The following is a 7,785-nucleotide window of genomic DNA, read 5'->3' as shown; positions in this document are numbered from 1 at the left end:
ATATACATATATAAATATACATACATACATACATACATACATACATACATATATATATATATATACACACACATACACATACATATTTACACACACACATACATACATACATACATACATACATACATACTACACACACACAAACGCGCACGCACACACATATGTGAGAGTGAACGAAAGCGGAAGAGAGAATCAGAGAGCGAGAGATTGTGTGTGTGTGTGTGTGTGTGTGTGTATGTGTATGGAAGAGAGAAAGTGAGCGAGCTACATTTTGCATATGCGTATGTGTGTGTGTATATGTATGTGTCTAATACGAAGGAAAGAGTGTGTATGTTTACGTCACTTTTGCACTCCAGAAAAATATAACTTAATTACACAACAAATATGCTTGCTTGAATAAAGAAATGAGCTGGTGTCACGTTGCAGACACCAAAATAAATCCATAATTATTTTGGTATATGCATCATTAACCAATAAAAGAGCTGGCCAATCAAAAGCAATAATAAGACAAGCATAAAAATGCATGAATTTAAACACTTAACGACCCGGATGCAGCAGAGTAATAACCAGCGAACGCCAAATGAAAAATGGTGGCAGCCAGAGACAACAGGTTAATAAAATACCATTTAGGAATCGGCGAATGAAAGCGATCAAAAGAATTAACCCTCATCATTGTATATAACATATTCATGAAAAACGAGAAAAAAAAAAGGACAATTCGCCTGATGAACGCAGTAGTATGAACCTCGATTAAGGTGAGGTATTTTGTTTAAATAAATAATATACTCTGCAGCATGTAGTGAATGCCCTCCAATACTTTCGTTGAATGATGACATTTGTATGAGGGAGCGTAAGTGTGTGTGTGTGTGTGTGTGTGTGTGTGTGTGTGTGTGTGTGTGTGCTTTACTTGTTTTAGTCGTTTGACCGCAGCGGCACTGAGGCACCGCCTTGAAGGGTTTTAATCGAACGAATCGATCCCAATACTTTTATTAAATGTCTGCTACGTATTCTATCGGTCTCTTCTGCCGTTCCGCTAAGTTATTAGGACGTAAACAACGCCGATTGTGAAGTGGCGGTGGGTATTACACAAATACGTAATGCATACACAGACACGCACACATACAGACAGACATACAAACACACAGACACACACGCACATATAGAATATTCATGTAATATTACGTGTGATGACGTGAGGGAATGGCTACAAACAACTGGTGCTCAGGTTCATTTACTGCTTAAAACTCCAACTTAATTGGCAAATGAAAAAGCAGGGTCGCTCTGGCTGCCAAATGGACCTTGGCCATTAGCAGTGTTTCAATGGTGAAGTTTCGTTTATAATCGAATAAAATATTAACTGGCCAGCAAATGGAATCAGACCAGATTATGACATTCATATTTTTAAACATTGGCCCAATATGAAGGCAGAGATGAATGTTACAAGATTTTGGATCACAAGAAGCCGACAAAATTTCAATAGAAGAATGTTCCTAATGATTATGGTATATGCTAGTGTTCTTCCGGAACAGTAATTCCATATTGTCGGCATTAGATAAAGCTGGTCACCGTATGTAGAATCCAGAGCTGGATGAGAAGAAAGGTAAATGGAAGGAAGAAGACCTGCAAATAGTCTCTTGCAGCTGTTACAAGAATGGATGCGCAAATGGTGCATTTCCCTGCAAATGATCGGCAGCCATTATCATAGTTGCGATCTAATCCATCGTAGGAGGAAGAATGAGATATATTGGTGGTGAGCATAAAAGAAGCGAAGAATATAATATAAGGTTATAATAAGTAGAAACAGTAAGATATCCGTCCGTCCCCCCACCCCAAAAAACCCCACCCGTTAATTTTTTTTTTTTCAACACAATCCCCGACCCCTTTTCGGCTATGGGAAATACGAATCTGCAAAAAAATTGGCAAAAATCGGCATTTTTAAAGTACCACCCCCACCCCATTTCCTTCAATTTTACTTTTTTCAGTATTTTTTTCTTCTAAATATGCAGAAAAAAACGGACATTATGATTCGGACAAAAATTTCCAAACATTTTTGTAAAATTTTTTTTTAAGAATTTTTTTATCCCTACACTCAGTGGGGCATTATGGAAAGAGGGAATCTAAGTTTACGTGGTGGGGAGGAAGTACGAGGTAAAATATACCTGTTAGCCACTAGCTGTGTTGTGTAGTGGTCAACACAGAGTGGGGAAAGGAAAGGGTTAGGGTTAGTAGAGGCGGCGTGAGGCAAAAGGAATGTAACGCAAGTTTATGGCTATAAATCAGCTGACAACGATTCAGGTTTATAAGTTTATAAACTATAAGATATTTTATGAGGGCAGTGAGTACGCTTTAAAATGTATGCGTTTGTTGGTAGTTACCAGAATAAAGAATTTATTTATAGTAACAATGAGAAACTGATATTCAAAATTGTAAGTTCAATGGAAAGTGTGAATAGGATTAGATGTGGATAGAGGGGTAGCATGGTAGTGGACAGAAAGATCGTGAAAATGTGTACATTGGCTGAAAGTATCTTTAAGTGTTCGCTATAATGTAGCGTGTGGTTGCTTGAAAATAATATTTAGTTAAATCGTCGTATTGGAATTATGAACAGAATTATAGGCGCAGGAGTGGCTGTGTGGCATGTAGCTTGCATACCAACCACATAGTTCCGGGTTCAGTCCCACTGCGTGGCACCTTGGGCAAGTGTCTTCTACTATAGCCTCGGGCAGACCAAAGCCTTGTGAGTGGATTTGGTAGGCTGAAACCGAAAGAAGCCCGTCGTATATGTATATATATATATATATATATATATATATATATATATATATATATATATATATATATATATATATATATATATATATATATATATATGTTTGTGTGATGGTGTTTGTCCCCCCACCCACCATCGTTTGACAATCGATGTTGGTGTGTATATCCCGAGAGTGTTGTTGTTTGTTATGAACCATAAATTTATAAACGCCATTTAATCGGCAACAGTTGCTCTGTAATGGACAATTAGTACGGATTTTACAGTTGCATCGTCTCTGGGTTCAAATTCTATCTTTTCGGGTTTGCAAAAATGAGTACCAGTTGAACACTGGGGTCGATGTAATCAACTTACGTTATGATTGCTGGCCTTGTTCCAAAATTTAAAGCCGTTATAATTCAACATAAATCAAATATTCGTGCGTGCCTGTGTGTGCGTGTGTGTGCACGCGTGTGTTTGTGTCCGTGCATGTATAAGCATGCATCTGTCGACAAACGGATGGCTGCGCTCCCGATTACAGTAGGTGAACTGAGATCAAATTTGATTAACGGTTATATTATAAAATGACTTAAAATAACGCATGAAAAATTGCGCAATGCATCCATATTCTATTCTTTCCTGGTCATCGTTATCGTTTCTAGCAAATTAATTATACATGCATATAGCAACGTCATCAGCAGGAAACGAAGAGATGGCTGACGAAGCTTACTGGTTACATGCTCTTACAGCAAGTTGGAGCCAGAATCTATAAAAACCAGCTGAAATATTGTAAAACTGAAATCCTTTCGCTACAATTAAGTGCCCTACTACCAGAATCTAACATTTAAGTTTAAAATTCAAGAAGGAGCAATAATATTTGTTATAGAAATAAATATTTCATAAATAGGAAGAGAAAATTTTTTCGTGCTCGATTCAAGCACAATAATTCATTTTTATGACGAATAGGTGTCACAGATTCTTGTTCAAAATTTGAGGCAACACTATCGTTTATTAAACCTGTATCCTTCGCTTAACTCTATCTCTTTGCTTGCTGATGACGGCGTTGTGTATATGTATAACATATCTATATACCACCGTTAATAACCTGAATCCAGGCCAAGTGAAAATATATACAATATCTATTATTTATATGAATATGTGTTATGTGTACTTAGGTGTGCACGTGTGCGTGTGTGCAAGTTTATATGCGCATAAATATATCTACACACTCTCTCACACACGCACATATATACAAATACATGAATGTAAATATATACATATATTTATCCTTCTGTCTAGCTATCTATCTATCTATCTATCTATATATATATATATATATATGCATATATCTATGTATGTACGTACGTACATATGTATGTATGCATACATGCATATATGTGTGTGTTAATTGGTGTAAATATAATCTATGCAGATATATCTACATACCAGCATGTAGACACACACACACACACACACACGCACGCACACATACACACACGCACAAAGTCAACTAATTAGCTCTAAATACCTCCTCATTACATATTTAATTGGGAAGTTTGTCACCCAATTATATCAACTTGTCTACAACTCTCGTTATTCGTATAGGTAGTGGCGACAGCAGAGGAGATGGTGGCGGTTTTGGTAGTGATAGCTTAGGCAGTGGCGGCGGCGACGGTGGTAGTGGTGGTGGTAATGGCGGTGATGTTGTTGTTGCTGGTGATGGTGGTGGTGATGCTGTTGTTGCTGGTGTTGGTGGTGGTGGTCGTGGTGGTCTTGATGGCAGTGGTAGTGGTTATCGTGGTGGTGGGGTTGAGGAAGAGAGAACGAGTATCAGTGATGTTGATTGTGATGATAATTGTAGTGTTAATGGTATAGTGGTTGAAGACGTGGTGATCAGAGTGATGATGGTGGTAGAAGTGGTTGCGGTGATAGTATTCATGGTGGAAATAGTAGCGGTGGTGGTGATAGTGGTGGTGGTGGTGGTGGTGGTGGTGGTATAGGTGGTGAGAGCAAGGAATGGAATTAGTGGTAGTGTTGTGCAGTCCCTAATCAATATTTCGCCCCCAAAATCACATATCACGGTACCAATTTGCCGTTTAAAAAATCTGCAATTGGAGACTTGACGCTTAAAACAATGTTTCTCGTAAAAGGTGGGCCTGTTAGGATTGAAAAAAGAAACGGATAGCCTGCTATGTTCACCATGGTGAAGAAAGAATAATTACACAGATCCAAACTATTTTATCAATAAAGGGTGCAACGCAAAAAATTCAAATTCCTCCCAAGTCGACTTTGCCTTTCATATTTTCGGGGTCGATGAATTAAGTACCAGTTACGTACTGGGGTCGATCTAATCGACTGGCCCCCTCCCAAAACATTTTGTGCCTTGTACGTAGAGTAGAAAAGAATAAAATGGTGATGGTTTTTAAGTTTTTCAAATTTGTCCAAAGAAAATAATAACTATTCTTTGCGACATGAGATGACGCACATTTTTGCAAAAAGAAAAACAAATTCCTCTTTTAATTTATTTTTATTTATGAGAGTGGCACGTAGTTGTAAGTTTATATTTAATAAAATTATTGTTTTAATCGTGTTAAACTTGTCCGACAATATGGCGAAGAAAAGAATTATAAGGATGCAAACTATTTCGCTTTCTATTAATAAAGAGTGCAGCATAAAAAATTCCAGTTATGTAAAATTGAAAAGAAAATCCTGTCGCATTTTTGGATCATCATTTCAGGGTACTTTTTCAATATGTACGGTAAAATAAACATCAATTTCTACATTCTTTTCTTTTTTTTTTCTTTCTTTGTATATTATTTTATACCATATCATATCTGAGCCACAGCAATAATATCTGAGTCATTCAACATCTACAAGCCTGTAAAATGTAAAGGATGACTGGATGTGCAAATGATTACACGAAGACAATTAGCGTGTTAAAAACATTTCTGTCTAAAGTTAAATCCGAGTAAATGGGCAGACGATCGAAAATCAGAATGAGTAAAATAGACTGCATAACTGAACATTGGTGATGAAGAATAACATGCTCTAAGCCAGAAACACAACAGAAGGTTTCCACTGGATTTGATCCCATAATCTGCGAAAAAGAAGAAAAAAAAGCAATACCTCTACCACTTGTGATCCTACAGTGGACTGTTGAGCTTTTGAGCCTTCAGTGAAGGTTTCATATTCAGTAAAGACGGTCCAGTATTGGAGTAAGTTCTTTTATTGGCAAAGCTGCATTTGGTGAGACATTGTATTGGCAGAATCGTTAGAGTGTCGGACTAAACACCGTCTATTCTGCTGCAACTCTTTATTTTCTGAGTTCAAATCGCTCTGAAGTTAACTCCTCCGTTCTTTTTTCCAATGCTTCGATAAAATAAGGCTATTGTTGTGTACAGCTTAATAGACTATCCACCCCAACCAAAAAGTGTGTGACTATTACTCAATCTTTTATTAGTTTTTGCATGCCTGTGGGCTGTGGTCATAATGGAGACCCCGCCTATAAATATTTTCTACTCTAAATACAAGACTCAAGATTTTGGGGGAGGGGGTCAGTCGATTAAATCGACCCCATTACATCCCGAAAGGACGAAAAGCAAAGTCGACCTCGACGGAATTTGAACTCAAAACGTAAAGACAGACGAAATACCGCTAAGCAATTCGCCCAGCGTACTAATGTTTCTTATTTCTTTATTGCCCACGAGGGGCTAAACATAGAGGGGACAAACAAGGACAGACAAAGGGGTTAAGTTGATTACATCGACCCCAGTGCGTAACTGATACTTAATTTATCAGCCCCGAAAGGATGAAATGCAAAGTCGACCTCGGCGGAATTTGGTACTCAGAACGTAACAGCAGACGAAATATCGCTAAGCATTTCGCCCGGCGTGCTAACGTTTCTGCCAGCTCGTCGCCTTAGATTGCATTCAATATTGAGAAATCAATATTTAATTTCGGTGATTGCAAACCCTTGTGAGTTAGTATATTTTCTATTTTCTATTCTAATTTTAAATATTGATTTTAAATGTTGGCGCAATGTCACCAATTTCGTTGGTGAGTGTAAGTCGATTACATCGACCCCAATACGCAGCTGGTACTTATTTTACCGACCCCGAAAAGGATGAAAAGTAAAGTCAACCTCGGTGGAATTTGAACTCAGAAGCATTTCAGCCGACGTGCTAGCGATGCTGACAGCTCGCCGCCTCTCTAATTTTGAATATTGAATACCAGTCATTCATTGGGATTTTATTACTCTTTCATATGTTCTTATTGTACCAACATACCGATCTTTGAAGACCCACAATGTACGTTTATTTATACTGACACACGCGCACACAATACACACACATTTGTACACACATGTACACATACATAAAGATAAATATATATACGTATTCGTACAATATATATACACACACATACATACATACATACATACATACATACACGCACACGCACACGCACACACACACACACACGCACACACGTTTGAATACTGAGAAGTGAGAACAAAGCGGGAAAGCCACACCCACCCTGCACTATCACGTTCCACTTGGCGCGCACTCAGTCGTGACTATCCAGCTAATAGATAGATAGGTACATACATGCATACATACATACATGCGTGTGTATGTATATATTTGTATTACACACAAACACACACACACACACACACGTTGCGTGTAAGCGTCCTTTGATTACCCGATTAAAGACGGGCGAGGGTGAGTGGTGAAAGATCGTATTTGGGAATTGCGTAGGTCGGGTGGATGGTGAGTCCTGAGCGTTTTTGTTTGTGGTTTTTTTTTTTTTAATTTGGTTTTTGTTGTTTAAAACTTAAGGTTGAGTGAAGGCATTGGCGGGTATTATTCGACTGTCGGTTGGAAAATCTTTGATAGAGCTGCATAGCACATAAAGGGGACGGGTAGAAACATGAGTGTTATAGTAGGGTGGTTGGTTGGATAGCTGTGAAGAAAGTAATAGACTGGAGATGGGGGTGGGATTTATTGGGAGCGGGGGCGGGTGTGGCAGGAAGTGTG

The sequence above is a fragment of the Octopus bimaculoides genome, chromosome 10 (assembly GCF_001194135.2).
Source record: "Octopus bimaculoides isolate UCB-OBI-ISO-001 chromosome 10, ASM119413v2, whole genome shotgun sequence".
NCBI lineage: Eukaryota > Metazoa > Mollusca > Cephalopoda > Octopoda > Octopodidae > Octopus > Octopus bimaculoides.
This window is presented reverse-complemented; position numbering follows the sequence as displayed.